Below are 21134 nucleotides of genomic sequence, written 5' to 3' on the forward strand. Positions count from 1 at the left end.
GATGCTTATTTCGTCAGATATTTGGCTCGGTCGCTATCAATTGACCACCCTGTATAATGGAAGCACTCGCTGCCTTTCATTTCACATTAGTTTGCAGAGTACGGGTGTGGATGAAATTATACAATGAAGAGATGTTACCATCTAGAAACAACCAGCAAGTTACGTATTACGCAGTTCGGAGGTGTAATCACAGAGGTGACAGGCGTTGATGCATGGTCATCCACGGTAACTGTTCATTCGGGAACAGATACTACCGTCATATATAGTTAAAATATCGCTTCCCGGCCATTGACCTTCTTGTGCGAACGCACACGCTATGCCCGAACTCGTACGGGACTTGGTAAATTAATCTGCCACGAGTAATGAGTATGATGGGCAAACATCTATTAGGCGCACTACGAATATAGTGATGTGGACATGTTGGGAATGTGGATCTCACGGGGAGCGTGCAAGGGAAGAGTCCCTGCAGATGCACTATTCTCTCTGCCTGCGGTGGCTCAGATGGATAGAGCGTCTGCCATTTAAGCGGGAGATCCCGGGTTCGAGTCCCGGTCGGGGCACACATTTTCAACATGTCCCCAATGAAGTACATCAACGCCTGTTTGCAGCTAGAGTGTCCATTTAATTATCATTTCATTTCTAGCAAAGCTGCATGGTCATTCACGGTAACTGTTCTTTCGGGAACAGATACTACCGTCATATAATGTTGCAATGTTTACTAACACTGCTGTACTCTCTGGCCGACTTTGGATTTTCATCTTAATTTTAAGTACTCAAGAAAGCACATGCCTGTGATTACGTAGAAACAATCTAACGGGCAAGGTAGTGTTGGACTATGTACTGCAAGTAGACACGATCATTTATCAGGCTTGCTGAGTACGTAAGTACTTCAAATGTCTGTCTGTTTTTGAAAAAGAAGTCGTTTTATCTGAACAATTATTTTTTTTGTATCCATACAAGCTTCACAGAACTCTAATTGGCACTGTAAATTACCCCAAATTATCCGTTGTAGGTATCTGAGGCAGAAAACAAATGTCATGTCACGTTCGAAGGAATTTGCAGTGTCAGGATGACGCGCGCATCCCTATCAGCTAAGTGTTAGCTGTCGCGGATTAAGATGAAGAGGGAAGCCGTTAAGTAATCGTAGATAACATGTTCCAATAAAATTCTCCGCTCCTCTGTATCACACAAATTCCGCTGCCGTAGGTTGTGGATATACTATTGTGACTTGAGGCTGTCATACAATACGACATGCGTTCACTTTACCGCCGAAGCCTGACTACAATGAACGGTAAGTCACAATTGCTCTCCAGCTTGGGTCTGGTTTGATGTCTTTCATATATGTTCCTAATCATTTCTGCGTAACTACTACACGCAACAGCTAATTTAATATGTTTATTATATTCTAGTCTGTTCCCTCTACTATATTCGCCGTTTACAACTACTTTTAGCGGATATCGTAGCAGAAATCACAGTCACTTGCCCCTTCCTTTAGTAATACTTTATCTCAGACTTTACTCCTTCCTTAATTTGTTTAGTACCTTTTCATTTTACACCCTATTTGGTCACTCGTTTTTTTTTTTTTCTTTTTACAGAAGCACAACGTTTCAAACACTTCTTCTTGTTCTCCAGATTTGAAATTTTCGTAATTACAATTCCATACCATGTTACTCCAGACGGTCGTTTCGGGTACTTTTTCCTTCTGTCTCTATTTATGGTGCCATCATTGTGTTATAGTAGATATAACTCACTAATTCTTCTTCTTCGCGGATGGATCACTTAGGACCACGCGTAATCAACATTTGTTGGCCTTCCTTTTCGCCCAGTATTCCTTCATAAACAACGAATGGGCTAGCTTTCGTTGCGTAGACCATGTATGTCGGTTAGTTTTTCTCTCTTCTTCCTCAAAACCCCGTGTGTTTGTGATTTTTCTGATTTCATTTCTGTCATGTAGATTTGGAGACCCTAATTCTCTTAGGTCTTTTTCCGTCTGTTTGTACCAGTTCGGTCTTGTAGTTTTGTTCTTTAAAAATGTATGGATTTTGTGCGTTAACCTGTTTGAGTCCAATCTTTCTAAGTGCCCCATGAATCGGATTCTTCTCATGCGCATTGTGTCTGTTATTTTGAAGATATTTTTATATATTTCTGCATTGGGTTTTGGATAATGTACCCCATCTTTAGTTCTTAGTCCTAGGATTTTCTCATTATCTTACGTTCTTTCACTTCTAATTCCTCTTTTAGTGTTCTGTGTTGAAGGTTTAGTGTCTCAGATGCCTAGAGAGCTTCGGGTCTAATTACTGTTGTGTAGTGTCGTATTTTGCAGTTCCACGAGAGACTCTTTATGTTGTAAATGTTTTTTGTTAACTGAAACGCCGTCTCCATTTTCTGGACTCTTGATCTGACAGATTTCTTTTCATTACAATTTTCTGCAATCCATTCACCTAAATATTTAAATTCTTTTACTCGAGAGATGTAGTTATTACCAATTTTGAGATCAGAAGGTGCATCTTTGATGTCAGTCATAAATTTTGTTTTTTCAAATGAAATTTGTAATCCTATTTTAGCTGCCTGTTCTTGTAATAATTCTAGCTGTTTCTGTGCGTCGGTAATGTCTTGTGCGATCAGTGCCATGTCATCGTCAAATGCTAAACAGTCTAATTCTACGCCCTTACGTTTTGGTCCCAGTCTGTGTGCTGGTGCACCTGCTTTTCTCCGTTCTCTAACAACTTTTTCAACAGCACAATTGAAGAGCACTGGGGACAGTACATCCCCTTGTCGTACTCCTGTGTCTATTTCAAATTCTTTGTTCAAGTCTCCCATAAATTTTACTTTGGATTTGGTCTCCGTGAGTGTTTCTTTTATGATGTTTGTTGTCTTTTGATCTAATCCAAATTCTGCTAACACTTCAAAAAGGGATTCTCGGTCTACACTGCCATATGGTTTTTTAAAGTCCTCAAGCGTGATGACATAACTTTTGTTTGAAGTACTATGTAAATATTTCATTGAGTTTTTCAAGTTAAGGGTTTGTTCTACGCATGGTCGACCTTTTCTGAACCCACCTTGGTATTCGCCTAGTTTTGAATCCAGCTGAGGTTCTGCGCGGTTTAGTAGGGCTTTAGACAGAGTTTTGTATGTTATTGACAATAAAGAGATTCCACGATAGTTGTTGGGGTCTGTTTTACTTCCTTTTTTGTACAAAGCATGTATGATTGCAGTCTTCCTGGAGGAGGGTACTTTGTTAATTTTTGATTGAATACTCTGTAGAAATTTCGGGAATTGTTTTTCTTGAAGTCATATTCTATGTCTTATGATATTTTGTTTTCTTGTTGTTTACGGACTGTTCGTGTTTCTTTTGTGACTGTTTTCCTGGTATCTTTGATATCTTCCAGGGTCTTTTGATTTTTGTTGCACAACCAATTTTGCCACGCCTGTTGTCTGAGATTTATCAGTTGGTCACACTCATCTGTCCACCATGGGTGTTTACGTGTTCTTGTTTGCGGTGCTACAGTTTCAGCTGCATTTAAAAGTACTGCTTGCAGTTGTTGCCAATTTTGTGGTTTTACATTTTGCGTTTCTTTTGTAAATTGTTCATTGCCATTTATCTTTTGTACATCATATTTACGGTGTGGGGATTTCTTAGTGAATTTTCTTTTTTCTGGAATGACATCTAGGAAGAATTTGGTTGGGTAATGGTCGGAATCTAGGTCTAGTCCATTAAGGACTTTAAGTTCCATGATTTCTACTGTTTTTACGCGGGAGATCATTACATGATCCAACTGATATTCACCTAGAAATGGATTAGGTGAGATCCAAGTTTTCGTTTTCGAGGCTCTTTTCTTGAAAAATGTTGATTTGAAAAATAGGTCATGGTTTTTGCAGATTTCAATGAGTCGCATGCCATTCCGGTTGGTCTGTGTATGCCCTGACCATTTACCTACCCAATATCGATATTTCTTTTCTTTACCGATTTGTGCATTGAAATCGCCCATAAGGATTTTGACATGGTTATTTGGGATTTTTTGGAGAATATTATCTAATTGGTTCCAGAATTCTTCTACTTCTTCTATTTTGTTTTTGTTAGTGATGTTAGTTGGTGCATGTCCGTTGATTAGGGTGTATATATTATTAGCTGATGTTATTGTCATCGTGGAGAGCCGACCCGAGTAAGATTTGAATGTTGCGACTGAATCAAGTATTGATGTATCTACTATAAATCCAGTTCCAAATTGTGGACAATTTGCCATGGCTCGTTTTCCAGGTTTTCCTTTGTATATCCTGTATCCTTCCGAATCAAAAGGATTTTCATCTGTAAATCGCGATTCCTGAAATGCAATAATTTTGATTTTAGGTTCTCTGGATTTGTCCAGGATGTTTTTTAGTTTTCCCATTTTTAAGAGAGAATTTACATTAAATGTCATTAGACAAATTCTAGATTTTGGTTTGATTTTGTTATTACGGGGTTTTGAGGTATTCCGATTTACCTCCATGCACACTTCTGTGGTCTCCCCAGAATCCGAATAGACCACTTGCAGTTTTTCAGCCGTGGGATTTGGCCCCCCGGGGTAATTTGTCTTTGAAGGTGCTGTATCCATGTTGATTTAATTGGACTGGGTTTGTGACTGAAAATGAGATTTCAGTCCGGTTAAGCTCAGAGTTCCACTTCTGAGTTTTATAGATCAGCCGCCACTAACATGTGGAACAGACGCTGTAGAGTTACCGCCACTAACCTGTGGAACCGTCGTGCCCTTTGTCCAAATAACCTTGGACGATAGCTTTTACAGTATCCCAAAAAGCAAGGTTGCCTCTTCCGCCAGTTCCGCCTTGCCGACGATCTTCATCTCCGCCCTCAATGCCGTTGAGGTCTTCACCGTATCCCTGGCAACGAGGTACTATCACCCAGGCCAGGTGAACCAAGGTTTTTTTATGAGGTGTTACTCCTCCGCCTCCACTTTTTCAACCGGGCTTGGGACCGGCTATGGCGGATATATTATTAGAAAAGTGAAGAAAACCTGTCAGTATTTAGGTGATTCGGTGTTTTACACAGGTTAAGATAATAATTTATAATATATTCATCTTTTCTCATGTCAATCAAGGCGAATTTTGCGATCTGTCCCACTGATAAGCCATAATGGACAACATCCGGATTTGGTTTACCATTATGGGGCAGTAAAATGAAGAAAACGGAGGTTCTATGCAGACTGCAGTGTATGCAGAGATAATTATACGATTAGTAATGTAAGGTAAATTAGCTTCAAGAGCTACATAAATCTTATCTTTGGATATCAAATTACAGAAAGATCCTGTTCTTTATTATTATATTTATTTTACTATTGTCTCTATTTTGAAATCTCACAGTTAAACAAATCATTATTATTCTGAATTTCCTTTTTTTAAATTGCTTTGAGTGTCTTGTGTCCTTTGTATAATCTTATGTGACTGAAACAGAAGCTGGCTGGAATGAAAATTGACACATAATAAAGGAGAATTGGAACAACGTACGTGTAAGGTTAGTGTAAAATACGGTAAGTTATAAGGAAGATCTGAAAACGGTTGTTGCAGCTTGCGAATCAACATTTTCATAGCAACACGATAAAAAGTTCCTGCTGCTCCCCCTAGGAATGGATGTCAACGATGGCAGCAGTTAACTGCCTAACATTAGACGTAGAAATCAACCATAGAATGTAACTTTGACATATTAGCTTCAAAACGATGATAGGGACCGCACAACGATGTCCGCATAATTTTCAACACCTACTGTAGTACCAAATCTCAAAGGCTTCGATTCTTTTCATTCCTGATTTCCCCACAATCCATGATTCACTGTGCTCCGAACATACATTCTCAGAAATTTCTTTTTCAAATTAAGGCCAATGTTAAACACCAGGAGAGTTATTTCGGCCAGAAATTGCCTCTTTTGCTGTGCTAATTGCTTTTTGTGTCGTCTTTGGTAACTGCATCGTACGTACTTCTGTTTTCAAGGAAGAAAAAATCCTTCACTTCATTTACTTCGTGGTGCCCAATATTGACTCTAAGTGTATCACTAATTTTATTTACGCTGCTACTTTCATCACTCTTCCATTTACTCTCAGCCCAAATTCTGCACTCATTAAACTATTCATTACATTCGACAGACCCTGTGAATATTCTTCACGTCCCTGAGGACAGCGATGCGATCTGTGAATCTTATCACAGATATCCTTTCACCCACAATTTTAATCCCACTCTTGAACATTTGTTTCATTTCCGTCTCTGCTTCTTCTAAGTATGGACCGAACAATAGGAGCTAAGTTCTGCATCCTATTTTAGTCCGAGAACTTCGTTCTTGGTCCTATTGTTTTATGGCTGTTTCTTGGTTCTTGTACGTATTGTGTGTTACCCGTCTTTATCTATAACTTACTCCTATCTTTCTCACAATTTCGAGCACCTTGCATCATTTTACATTGCGAACGATTTTTCCAGGTCGACGAATCCTATGTTCTTATCTTTATTTTCCTTCGGTCTTGCTTCTACTGCCTTTACCTTTCCTAAAGCCAAACTAATCGTCATCTAGTAGATTCTCAGTTTCCTTTTCCATTGTTGTGTGTATTATCTATGTCAGGAGATTGGGTGCAAGACCTGTTCATATGATTGACGCGGTTGTTCTCACACTTATTTGCTCCTGCAATCTTCGAAAATGTGTAGATTATATTTTTCCGAAAGTCTACTACTATGTTGCCAGTCTTATAGATTCTACACATCAGCTGAAATAGTCGTTTGGCTTGCATTTACCCAAATTTTATTAGAAATGATGGAATGTTTTCTATCCCTTCTGAATTATTTGATCCCAAGTTTTCCGAAGCTCTTTTAAATTCTAATTTCCGGTCTTTTCCAGAACAATATAAAGAAGAATAGAAAGAAAATTTCAAGACATATTAGACAACAAGTAGTTAAGTTTCACGAAGGGCGAAAGAACAATAGAACCATTTCAGACAAAGCTCTTAGTAGTGGTAGGCAGAGTGAAGAAAATTCGACACCATACCAGCATTTGTCGACATGGAATCCGCCTCCGGTAATGTGAAATGGAATTTACAGTCCTTGGAAGATTTTTGCTGAAGTACAGAGACAGACTAGTAATTTGCAGCATAATCTACCCAACATTCCAGTAAGATCACCGAAGTTAAGCACGTCGAGCAGGGCTAGTACTTGGATGGGTGACCATTCGGTCTGCCGAGCGCTGCTGGCAAGCGGGGCGCACTCAGCCCTTGTGAGGCAAACCGAGGAGCTACTTGACTGAGAAGTAGCGACTCCAGTCTCGTAAACTGACATACGAGCGGAAGAGTGGTTTGCTAACTACATGCAACTCTATATCCTAAACCAGCGACGCCTGTGGACTGAAGATGACACGACGGCAGTGTTCATTTTGTTTTTCTAACCCAAGAGGAGTAACAAAAACACAAGTCAAAAAAGGCAAATAAGATTAAAGAAGGTGTAAACATAGTTGCAGCTTATCATTAACGTTGTTCAGCCTCGGCGTCAAAGAAGCAATGAAGGAATTTTAAAAAAATTCCGAAAGAGGAATAATAGTGCAAGGCGAGCGCATACCAACGACGTGTTTCGCTGGTGATGCGGACCTACTCGCCGGAAATAAAGCAGCCACATTAGTGGTATGAGTGAATGCTTTCTCCTGTCAAGGAAACAAAGTTAGACAGGATGGCCTAAGCAAAGAAGACATTCAGTTGCAACAGAGAAGAACTATTTCTTGAAAGAGAGTCCTACCAGTACCAAATGTCGAGGTGGAAACGTGAAATGTGGCGTTTCTTAAATCAGAAGGAGAAACTCGAAGTTTTTGAAATTAGCTACTAGGACAGCGTGTTAAAAATTAAGTGAACTGATAAGGTACGAAATAAAGAAGGTGAGGAAATAAGAACATTCACCGGTATACTTGGGAAGGCAGGGGAATCAGATCTGTCATTGACTATATCATAAGATATCAGGAATTCAGGAAGACTGTGAGGGACACACGTGTATTCAGGGGATTCTTTGATGACACTGATCACTATTTAATCTGCGGTGAAATTGGTATTGTGAGGCCGAAAGTGCAGGAGGTCACGTCCATGTGTAGGAGGATAAGAGTGGAGAAACTTCAGGATAAGGAAATCAGATACAAATACATAATAGTGATCTCAGAAAGGTACCAGTTAGTTGAATGTAGTCAATTGCAGTCACTGGAAAAGGAATGGACAAGGTACAGGGACACAGTACTAGAAGTGGCCAAAGAATGTCTTGGAACAGTAGTGTGTAAAGGTAGGATGAAGCAAACAGCTTGGTGGAATGATGCAGTAAAGGCAGCCTGTAAAAGGAAAAAGAAGGCATATCAAAAATGGCTACATACTAGAACTCAGGTAGACAGAGAAAGTTATGTTGAAGGAAGAAACAAAGCCAAACAGATAATTACAGCATCCAAGAAGAAATCATGGGAAGACTTTGGAAACAGGTTGGAGACCTTGGGTCAAGCTGCTGGAAAACCATTCTGGAGTGTAATTAGCAGTCTTCGAAAGGGGGGTAAGAAGGAAATGACAAGTATTTTGGACAGGTCAGGAAAACTGTTGATGAATCCTACTGATGCCTTAGGCAGATGGAGGGAATATTTTGAAGAGTTGCTCAATGTAGGTGACAATACGATCAGTAATGTTTCAGATTTCGATGTACAATGGGACAGGAATAATGATGGAAATAGGATCACATTTGAGGAAGTGGAGAAAATGGTCAATAGATTGCAGTGCAATAAAGTGGCTGGGGTGGATGAAATTAAGTCGGAACTCATCAAATACAGTGGAATGTCAGGTCTTAAATGGCTACAAAGGATAATTGAAATTGCGTGGGAGTTGGGACAGGTTCCATCAGACTGGACGAAAGCAGTAATCACACCAATCTTTAAACATGGAAACAGAAAAGATTGTAACAACTACAGAGGTATCTCTTTGATCAGCGCTGTGGGTAAAATCTTCTCAGGTATTGTTGAAAGGAAAGTGCGAGTATTAGTTGAGGACGAATTGGATGAAATTCAGTGTGGGTTTAGACCTCTTAGAGGTTGTCAGGACCAGATCTTTAGCATACGGCAAATAATGGAGAAGTGTTACGAGTGGAACAGGGAATTGTATCTGTGTTTTATAGATCTAGAAAAGGCATATGACAGGGTTCCTAGGAGAAAGTCTACGTGATTATGGAATAGGAGGCAAACTTTTGCAAGCAGTTAAAGGTCTTTACATAGATAGTCAGGCAGCAGTTAGAGCTGACGGTAAATTGAGTCCATGGTTCAGAGTAGTTGCAGGGGTAAGACAAGGCTGCAACCTGTCTCCACTGTTGTTCATATTATTTATGGATCATATGTTGAAAACAATAGACTGGCTGGGTGAGATTAAGATAGGTGAACATAAAATAAGCAGTCTCGCATATGCGGATGACTTAGTGGTGGTGGCAGATTCTATTGAAAGCTTGCAAAGTAATATGTCAGTGCTAGATCAGAAATGTAAGGACTATGGTATGAAGATTAGCATCTCCAAAACAAAAGTAATGTCAGTGGGAAAGAGATATAAACGGATTGAGTGCCAAATAGGAGGAACAAAGTTAGAACAGGTGGACGGTTTCAAGTACTTAGGATGCGTATTCTCACAGGATGGCAAAATAGTGAAAGAACTGGAAGCGAGGTGTAGCAAAGCTAATGCAGTGAGCTCTCAGCTACGATCTGCTCTCTTATTCAAGTAGGAAGTCAGTACCAAGACTAAGTTATCTGTGCACCGTTCAATCTTTCGACCAACTTTGTTGTTGGGAGCGAAAGCTGGGTGGATTCAGGTTACCTTATCAATAACGTTGAGGTTACGGATATGAAAGTAGCTAGGATGATTGCAGGTACTAGTAGATGGGAACAATGGCAGGAGGGTGTGCACAATGAGGAAATCAAAGAGAAACTGGGAATGTACTCTATAGATGTAGCAGTCAGGGCGAACAGGTTTAGATGGTGGGGTCATGTTACACGCATGGAAGAAGCAAGGTTACCCAAGAGACTCATGGATTCAGCAGTAGAGGGTAGGAGGAGTCGGGGCAGACCGAGGAGAAGGTACCTGGATTCGGTTAAGAATGATTTTGAAGTAATAGGTTTAACATCAGAAGAGGAACCAATGTATGCATTGAATAGGGGATCATGGAGGAATTTTATAAGGGGGACTATGCTCCAGACTGAACGCTGAAAGGCATAATCAGTCTTAAATTATGAGGAGGAGGAGGAGGAAATAAGTCTGTGGAATATCCTTATTAGAAGAAGTGAGCATCTGCCGAGGCACTTTGATATTGTAAATTTGGTGCTGCAAAGCTTAATAGAAGGAAAAATAATAGGGCTAGACGAAAGCTAGAATATGTAATACAGATTGTGGACAGTGTTGTGTGTTGTAGTTACCTACAGATCGATAAGGTGTGGAGGGTTACGAAAGCAAGGAGGTCAGTAGTAAATCTACTGAAAGACATGAAATAGAGAAAAAAAAAATTAATCGCAGGCGAGTTTTCCTCATCAGGTATAAATTACTCGTACAAATGGCGTGACTCCTACCAGGCTCAGCATTTAGATGTGCTTGTCTTATCTTGATAAATAGTGTATTCGTAGAGCCTCCATCATCATGGTAATATAGTGGGGATCCGCAGGCGTATACACTTGAATGTGTGAGGTAAAATATTTTCCTGAAAGCAGTCTTCATTGTTCCATCCGTTACATTACCATCGATTTCAGACAGACAAGTTCCATTCATCTGATAGTGGAACGAAACCAGCGATATTCTTCAGGTGAGATGCTACAGGTATTTATAAAATAGTTTTTTGTATAACCAAGTTCGTTTACACTTAGTAAACTATGTGATGGGAAATGAAATTATCTGTAAGAGCAAATTCAACGATTAAGAATCAATAAAAAATAAATGAAAAAAAATAAAGACAGGGACCAATAACGACTGAATACATACTCTATGAGACTAGTCTCAATCGCAAAGTGGCTTAATCACCAAAAGATGGACGTGGCTACTTCGTCGTAATTGAGTGTAAGACCTTCTGTACCTTACTTTGGACTGACTCTCAGGTGATACTGCCATATCTAAAAATTGTTTAACTTTTACCTTCCGGTAGGATAGTATAAGCGTTATGATTAGCGACAATTTCGTTTCGGACCAATATAGTGTATTTGTAACATCATTTATAGCTTTTCTCAATATTGGAAAATAACTGTACTTGCTGCCTGTATCCTTCATGTGTTATTATGATGCGTTATGAGCTTTTGTGAGGTACGTACATAATATTTAATCATTAGATGTGCAAAATATGTAATAAGCGTGGGTTGCATAGTATGTACCAAAAACTACAATAAAAAATATGAAAATAAATGAACTGTTATTCCAGCGGGGTTGTTTCGTGTACTTCTCCTACTACTGGTGTCGACAAACATCGCATCAGCCTCGAAGATACTGGTGGTGGCTCCAACTGCGTCCATTAGCCACTAGAAGGCGTTTCACGTCGTGACAAAGGCACTACTAGAAAGGGGTCATGAAGTCACCTTATTCACATCGGATCCACTCAAGGTGAGCTTTCCCGAAAGTTTCTTCAGTAACCTTACATTACATATAAAGAGACCCAAAATGAACATCCGGCATGATTTCCGAATGCATAAATTCAAAACGGAATTATTTATTTCGATTAAGCCACGCAAAGCAACTTTTTCTCAAAGGATGGCAAATATTGAATTTTTTTCTTCACATTCCGAAAGTAGTTCCAAACTATAATCTGAAGTACAGATCGGATGTCATCATATTTATGCTTGTAAGGCAAGATTTTCGTATCGGAGCATACTGTGTATGAATTGTTATAGCGACTGATTTTGATGGCATAATAACATCATTTGCTTACATTGAATTGTTTATAACATTAAGGAATCTTCAGTACGCTCTGCAGATACTGGTTGCTTGAACAGAGCAATAATGCTACAGACAGTTTAAAACAATCATTTTCTCCAAAACCACTGTCCATTTTCTGAATGACAGTTTCTCAACCGCAGCACGTAAGATACCTTGCAGTTGCCAACCATATTTGCACCTCACACGTTTTTAACATTCCTTACCTCAATATAAGTCTATGTAAAGGAATGAAGATGTTCCTGCGTCGTTTCAATTGGAAATGTTTGGTTACCCACAATACAGCCCGTAGTTGTCTCCCACTGAGTTTCATCTCTGCTCAAACGAACCGCTGGCTATGAAGACAACATTTTGGCACAGACAACGAGCTTTAGGCCAGCGTAGAGAATTGGCGGAAAGCACTGGCGGCTGCCTTCTGTGATGAGGGTATTGGAAAGTTGGTACAACGCTACGACGAATGTCTGAGTCAGAACGGCGACTACGTAGAGAAGTAGCTGAAAGGTGTAGCTAACAGTTACAAATTAAACATTTCTGATTTTCACTGTGATTTTCATTTCGCGATCAATCGTAATTTACTTTCTGGACAGCCCTCGTATATCACGGTCCTATCTAAAACCAGCTGTATTGATGTAACTGCTGTGATCGGACTAATGTTTATGCAGCACAGCTTAGAGTGATCTCCTTACTCCCAAGGAACATGCACCACAAGTCTAAAAATGGGACCGTGTGCCTACTGGTAAATGCCCCATCATAATCACCAAACTTGTCAGTTCTAATAGATATGAAAAGGATTTGAAAAGAGACACTGATTTTATAGAACTGGAAGTTTTTTTTGTGTCTAGTACAAGACACGGTACACGTTTATAACGTTTCTGCCCGCACGTACTAACTTTCACTCTTATTGTACCTTGACATTAATTTTCTGAGGTAATAACAGCTTCAACCGATCTTTACTAACGACTCGTTTCTAATATCGATAAGTTCTCGATCCCGTGCACGAAAACTGCAACATTCATCGTTTTACTGAACTTCTTACGGCGCGTGGGCATGTATCCTGCATATATTTCTGGCTTCCACCCACGACTACCCAATACACTCACTTCCGCACCATCTGCAAATCCTGCAGAAAACCGAGCTTTTCGATCTCTGGGGATTCCCCTGGTGACAATGCTACTGCGCTAGGCCGCTGCATATAATATACAGATATCGACACTCAAAGAGTAAACTATATCTGTAACTTTACAACGGGGATTTGACAGACTTCATCTGTAATGTACGTTCTGGCCCTTATACACTGCACCGCCTCGCTCCGTTCAGTTGTTACTTGTTATTTGTCTGCAACGGTAAAATGAACAATGAACAATGTTTATGAAAACAATCACTCACAAGTATACTTGACTGAAGCTTCCTCGTTGATGACAACTGATGAGCTGACTCAGAAGGGACGCCTAGCAGTGAAGCCCTTCAATGAATTCTAACAGCGCTCCCGGCCCCTGGACGCTTCTCTCTTCCCACTCTGGGCCATAAAAATATTTGTACACACAGCTTGACGTAAACACACATAGATGGCAAAAAGTAAAGGGTTCAGCAACAAGTCGCAAATAGTGTTTATTGTGTATCCAGATTTGAGTCACTGGGTGGCCTTCTTCAGTGCTAAAAGACATAAAGAACCAGTTACAGTAAGGTAATACGTATGCCTATTTAATGTACAGTTTAACATTTTAGTCAGTCATCAAATACGTATCAATAAATGTAACGATTTGAACCCCATACATGCACATGGACTCAACTGGACTATTGACGTCGTACGTTGAGTTTCCAAAGAGGCCACTGCTTACGATTAGAACACAACTGTTTTCAGTTTACGTCATGCCAATCTACAGTGCCCTAATTAAACGTGCGATGCGTTGACGACATGGATTAGCTTTATTTTACACTTACTATATTTCATTAGTTTTTATTTTTAAAATTTAAATACGCAAAACAAAAATTGGTGGTTATAACTACGCGTAACAAGAGTGACTAATGTTTCACTGTTATCCATGGTGATAGTTGTGTGAATTAGTGGCATCCGTTATTACTGCACACTTTACAACTGAACATAGCTTTAAAAAATACGAAACATCTTCAAAATACCTACGTTACAATATTTATTAAAATTGTGTGACATACTAAGCACAGCTGAAGGAACTGGAACAGTCAAGATGGGTGTTGTAAGTTATCGTACCAGCTGCGATTTGTCAAAAGGACCAGAAATCTCTTCCCTTAAATATTACCTCGTAAATTACATATAAAATACATTGTAATTTACACATCTTCGTGTTACAACTAGTAAACTTTCAACTACATCATGCAATAATGTGGACAATACATCGTGTTTGTCTCCAGAAGCAGTGTACTCCTAAGTGACCTGAAGGAATATAATCATTTCTAGATTGTTATTATCATTTCAGTGCGTCGGTTAGGACCCGACCGATGTGGGCGAATCCCGTAACTGGGAGTTTCTCGTGGCTTGTTCATTAAGCAGCGTTCTGCGTGACGATGGCTGTTGACGCCGGTTCTTTGTGGCCGAGCGGTCCTAGGCGCTACAGTCTGGAACCGCGCGACCGCTACGGTCGCAGGTTCGAATCCTGCCTCAGGCAAGGATGTGTGTGATGTCCTTAGGTTAGTCAGGCTTAAGTAGTTCTACGTTCTAGGGGACTGATGCACTCAGAAGTTAAGTCCCATAGTGCTCAGAGCCATTTCAACCATTTGGCTGTTGACAAAAGACTTCCAATTCCTACAAGAGGTCCATAAGCCTTCCCCTATCGCATCAGTGGACATCCCCATGTATGAGAACAAAACTGGTTCACTACGCCCACTTTCAAGATGGTTGGCAGCGAAAATAGATCTCTTTCTAACTTGAAACTTCCTAGCACATTAAAACTGTGTGCCCGACCGAGACTCGAACTCGGGACCTTTGCCTTTCGCGGGCAAGTGCTCTACCTGACGCCACAGAGACATAGCTGTCTTTCAGTTACATTTGACGTGTAGTGGTCCAAACTGGTCAATAAATTAACTGAAAATAGACTCTCGGGAAACAACTGTTGCATTGTGACATGGTTAAGTCTGCGAAAGGGAGTAGAGCACTTGCCCGCGAAAGGCAAAGGTCCCGAGTTCGAGTCTCGGTCGGTCACAAGTTTAATCTGCCAGGAAGTTTCATATCAGCGCACACTCCGCTGCAGAGTGAAAATCTCTTTCTGGATCTTTCTAACTTCATTGCACACTTTATTGAAATGGAGTATAGTGTACCAATTTTGTCCTCAAACGGTTTTACTAAAAATTTTGTTGACTTAGGTATTTTGAACAGATTTCTTGTGTTTTATGCACTGTGCTTAGTTGTAAGACGTGCTGCAGTAAACGGATGCCTTTGGTTAGTTCACACAACTACCAAAATGTATAATTGTAAAATACTGGTCACTGTTGTTCGTTACAGCCACCGCGTTTGTTTTATGTACTTAAGTTCTAAAAATTATAAACTAGAGAAATACATGAATTGTAAAATAAAGTTAATCCGCGTCGTCAACGCATCACACTTTTCATGAGTGCGCTGCAGAGTCGTATGACGCACACTGAAGCCAGTGTATTGTATCTGTAGACAACGGCCCCAGTGGGAACTCATCGTCCGACGTGAGTAATCTGGTTTGGACAATTACCATGTATTTGACTGTAACGTCTTAACGTACATTTAGTGTTATGAATTTTATGATTAAATGACATTTTAATCTGGTACAGCTGCACATTTAATATCCACGTTACCTTACTGTAAATAGTTCTACACGTCTTTTAGCAATGAAGGAGGCCGTAGAGTGACCGAAATCTGGGTATGCAGTAAACATTATTTACCACTGACTACTCTGCAGGTTACTGATTGACGTACACTACTGGCCATTAAAATTGCTACACCACAAAGATGACGTGCTACAGACGCGAAATTTAACCGACAGGAAGAAGATGCTGTGATATGCAAATGATTAGCTTTCCAGAGCATCCACACAGGGCTGGCGCCGGTGGCGACACCTACAACATGCTGACAGGAGGAAAGTTTCCAACCGATTTCGCATACACAAACAGCAGTTGACCAGCGTTGCCTGGTGAAACGTTGTTGTTATGCCTCGTGTAAGGAGGAGAAATGCGTACCATCACGTTTCCGACTTTGATAAAGGTCGGATTGTAGCCTATCGCGATTGCGGTTTATCGTATCGCAACATTGCTGCTCGCGTTGGTCGAGATCCAGTGACTGTTAGCAGAATACGGAATCGGTTGGTTCAGGAAGCTAATACGGAACGCCGTGCTGGATCCCAAAGGCCTCGTATCACTAGCAGTCGAGACGACAGGCGTCTTATCTGCATGGCTGTAACGGATCGTGGAGCCACGTCTCAATCCCTAAGTCAACAGATGGGGACGTTTGCAAGACAACAACCATCTACACGAACACTTCGACGACGTTTGCAGCGGCATGGACTATCAGCTCGGAGACCATGGCTGCGGTTACCCTTGACGCTGCATCACAGACAGGACAGCCTGCGATGGTGTACTCAACGACGAACCTGGGTACACGAATGGCAAAACGTCATTTTTTTCGGATGAGTCCAGGTTCTGTTTACAACATCATGATCGTCGCATCCGTGTTTGGCGACATCGCGGTGAACACACATTGGAAGCGTGTATTCGTCTTCGCCATATTGGCGTATCACCCGGCGTGATGGAATGGGATGCCATTGGTTACACGTCTCGGTCACCTCTTGTTCGCACTGACGGCACTTTGAACAGTGGACGTTACATTTCAGATGTTGTGTGGAAGTCACGGTGGAACACATATTGATACCTACTGAGTTAATCTCTGTCTTTTGTCAGCTGTTTCGATGTACTACATCACGACTAGGCCACTAGGTATCATATTACCTTTTATAAGCACTCCTGACAAAAAGAGAAACATTCTGATAATAGTCAGTAACACAGCCTCTAGCTATGAAAATGGTTTCATCTTCGCTATGAAGAGAGTAAAAAAAAAATCGCTTCAAGTATGCCATATCCAGATAAAGCCATTCACTGGCTATTATATCCGTACAGCTACCCTGATTGCGAGGGTACTGATTGCTGCTTTCTACCCGCTTTTCCAGATGGAGACAGACCTTTTCTATGGCATTAAGATCCGCTGATTTAGTGGGGCAGTAGATGTACAGCAGAAAGCCTGACTTTTCGTCAAACCTAGGAGGTGCGCGCCCAGCCATTCTAGACACGGTCCAACTCACTAGTAGAGACTGAGGTGGTTAAAATCATGGGATACCTCCTACCATCGTGTCGGATGTCCTTTTTCCCCAGGTACTGCAGCAACCTGACCTGTCGTAGTCTCAACAAGATGTCTGAAATCCCCTGCAGAAGTACTGAGCCAAACTCCGTAATTTCGAAAGTGATGCCGGTTCAGGGTTTTGTGCACGCACTAACTTCTCATTTATGTTTCACAAGCTGAGACATCGTCGCAAAAAAACAGTGATCCGTATATGTAATAAGTTTCCTTTAATTTACGTCTATGGTCACAAAATGTTTTGTTAACAGATTACCGGTTTCGGCCTTTAATGACCATCATCAGAGCTGTTTGTTTTTATGAAACATATCTACATCTACATCTATACTCCGCAAGCCACCCAACGGTGTGTGGCGGAGGGCACTTTACGTGCCACTGTCATTACCTCCCTTTTCTTTTCCAGTCGCGTATGGTTCGCGGGATGAACGACTGTCTGAAAGCCTCCGTGCGCGCTCGAATCTCTCTAATTTTATATTCTTGATCTCCTCGGGAGGTATAAGTAGGGGGAAGCAATATATTCGATACCTCATCCAGAAACGCACCCTCTCGGAACCTGGCGAGCAAGATACACCGCGATGCAGAGCGCCTCTCTTGCAGAGTCTGCCACTTGAGTTTGCTAAACATCTCCGTAACACTATCACGGTTACCAAATAACCCTGTGACGAAACGCGCCGCTCTTCTTTGGATCTTCTCTATCTCCTCCGTCAACCCGATCTGGTACGGATCCCACACTGATGAGCAGTACTCAAGTATGCTCCCTGCCGCCGTTGGATAAGCAGCTGCAGCAGCAAGTCGTATACTCCTAGCTCACTCATTTGTTACATAGTTTAATTCTTAATTTCTTTGCGTGTTTTTGGTACTTGCATTGTTTAATTCATAAATTTCCGGCGTATTATAGTATTTGAGAGTTGTAGCATCGCGTTTTAGTACCTGAATAGTGTAAATTCGCGTAGTCTCCTTCCGCCGCCGAGCAGTGTCAGCAGTGCGCAAGTAGCAGCATTACTGCATATACTAGGCAATCTTGTATTTTAATAACCGTTTAAATTTTGTGTCGATTTGTTTGCGCTCTCTGTAGATTAGTTCAGACGTTCTTTGCAAAACAGTTTTTGCATGGATAGGGACTACAATTGCTGTGTTCGGATGCAGGCTGAGTTGGCATCCCTTCGCTCCCAGCTTCAGGCAGTGTTGGCTTCGATCACACAGCTTGAGGCTGTTGCCAATGGGCATCACTGTGGGGGTCCGGATGGGGGTTTGTCGGGGACGGCCAGCTCGTCCCACGCATCCCCCGATCGGACTACGACTGCGGTTGCCCTGGATACTGCCCGCATTGACGCTGATCCCTCACCTGTGGTAGAGTGGGAGGTCGTCTCAAGGTGTGGCAGGGGGCGAAAGACATTCCGAAGGGCTGAACGGAAGGCCTCTCCAGTTTGTCTGACGAACCGGTTTCAGGCTCTGTCTCAGGCTGATACTGATCTTTGGTCTGACATGGCTGCTTGTCCTGTTCCAGAGGTTGCCCCTCAGTCTGCAAGATCCGGGCGGTCGCAGAGGGTGGGCTTACTGGTAGTTGGGAGCTCCAACGTCAGGCGCGTAATGGGGCCCCTTAGGGAAATGGCAGCAAGAGAGGGGAAGAAAACCAATGTGCACTCCGTGTGCATGCCGGGGGGAGTCATTCCAGATGTGGAAAGGGTCATTCCGGATGCCATGAAGGGTAGAGGGTGCACCCATCTGCAGGTGGTCGCTCATGTCGGCACCAATGATGTGTGTCGCTATGGATCGGAGGAAATCCTCTCTGGCTTCCGGCGGCTATCTGATTTGGTGAAGACTGCCAGTCTCGCTAGAGGGATGAAAGCAGAGCTCACCATCTGCAGCATCGTCGACAGGACTGACTGCGGACCTTTGGTACAGAGCCGAGTGGAGGGTCTGAATCAGAGGCTGAGACGGTTCTGCGACCGTGTGGGCTGCAGATTCCTCGACTTGCGCCATAGGGTGGTGGGGTTTCGGGTTCCGCTGGATAGGTCAGGAGTCCACTACACGCAACAAGCGGCTACACGGGTAGCAGGGGTTGTGTGGCGTGGGCTGGGCGGTTTTTTAGGTTACATGGCCTTGGGCAAGTACATAAAGGGCAACAGCCTCGACGGGTGCGGGGCAAAGTCAGGACATGCGGGGACCAAGCAGCAATCGGTATTGTAATTGTCAACTGTCGAAGCTGCGTTGGTAAAGTACCAGAACTTCAAGCGCTGATAGAAAGCACCGAAGCTGAAATCGTTATAGGTACAGAAAGCTGGCTTAAGCCAGAGATAAATTCTGCCGAAATTTTTACAAAGGTACAGATGCTGTTTAGAAAGGATAGATTGCATGCAACCGGTGGTGGAGTGTTCGTCGCTGTTGGTAGTAGTTTATCCTGTAGTGAAGTAGAAGTGGATAGTTCCTGTGAATTATTATGGGTGGAGGTTACACTCAACAACCGAGCTAGGTTAATAATTGGCTCCTTTTACCGACAGAGCATCGAGTGACATTATACTGAATGCACTATCCGAAAATTACCTCGAGCAATTAAACAGAGAACCGACTCGTGGAGATAACATCTTGGACCTACTGATAACAAACAGACCCGAACTTTTCGACTCTTTAAGTGCAGAACAGGGAATCAGTGATCATAAGGCCGTTGCAGCATCCCTCAATATGGAAGTTAATAGGAATATAAAAAAAGGGAGGAAGTTTATCTGTTTAGCAAGAGTAATAGAAGGCAGATTTCACACTACCTAACAGATCAAAACGAAAATTTCTGTTCCGACACTGACAATGTTGAGTGTTTATGGAAAAATTTCAAGGCAATCGCAAAATGCGTTTTAGACAGGTACGTGCCGAGTAAAACTGTGAGGGACGGGAAAAACCCACCGTGGTACAACAACAAAGTTAGGAAACTACTGCGAAAGCAAAGAGAGCTTCACTCCAAGTTTAAACGCAGCCAAAACCTCTCAGACAAACAGAAGCTAAACGATGTCAAAGTTAGCGTAAGGAGGGCTATGCGTGAAGCGTTCAGTGAATTCGAAAGTAAAATTCTATGTACCGACTTGACAGAAAATCCTAGGAAGTTCTGGTCTTACGTTAAATCAGTAAGTGGCTCGAAACAGCATATCCAGACACTCCGGGATGATGATGGCATTGAAACAGAGGATAACACGCGTAAAGCTGAAATACTAAACACATTTTTCCAAAGCTGCTTCACAGAGGAAGACCGCACTGCAGTTCCTTCTCTAAATCCTCGCACAAACGAAAAAATGGCTGACATCGAAATAAGTGTCCAAGGAATAGAAAAGCAACTGGAATCACTCAATAGAGGAAAGTCCACTGGACCTGACGGGATACCAATTCGATTCTACACAGAGTACGCGAAAGAACTTGCCCCCCATCTAACAGCCGTGTACCGCAAGTCTCTAGAGGAACGGAGGGTTCCAAATAATTGGGAAAGAGCACAGGTAGTCCCAGTCTTCAAGAAGCGTCGTCGAGCAGATGCGCAAAACTATAGACCTATATCTCTGACGTCGATCTGTTGTAGAATTTTAGAACATGTTTTTTGCTCGAGTATCATGTGGTTTTTGGAAACCCAGAATCTACTAAGTAGGAATCAACATGGATTCCGGAAACAGCGATCGTGTGAGACCCAACTCGCTTTATTTGTTCATGAGACCCAGAAAATATTAGATACAGGCTCCCAGGTAGATGCTATTTTTCTTGACTTCCGGAAGGCGTTCGATACAGTTCCGCACTGTCGCCTGATAAACAAAGTAAGAGCCTACGGAATATCAAACCAGCTGTGTGGCTGGATTGAAGAGTTTTTAGCAAACAGAACACAGCAT

General features: G+C 41.9%; 1 protein-coding gene and 1 non-coding gene across 2 annotated transcripts in view; both read left to right on the forward strand.

Annotated features, from left to right (window-relative positions):
- LOC126456680 (UDP-glucosyltransferase 2-like) overlaps positions 1 to 21134 on the forward strand; it is a 217885-nt gene that overhangs the window by 71140 nt on the left and 125611 nt on the right. The gene's annotated exons all lie outside the window — the stretch shown is intronic.
- Trnak-uuu (transfer RNA lysine (anticodon UUU)) lies at positions 486 to 560 on the forward strand. The gene has a single exon. It is a non-coding gene; the product is annotated as a tRNA-Lys (tRNA).

The sequence above is a fragment of the Schistocerca serialis genome, chromosome 2 (assembly GCF_023864345.2).
Source record: "Schistocerca serialis cubense isolate TAMUIC-IGC-003099 chromosome 2, iqSchSeri2.2, whole genome shotgun sequence".
In the NCBI taxonomy this organism is placed as follows: Eukaryota; Metazoa; Arthropoda; class Insecta; order Orthoptera; family Acrididae; genus Schistocerca; species Schistocerca serialis.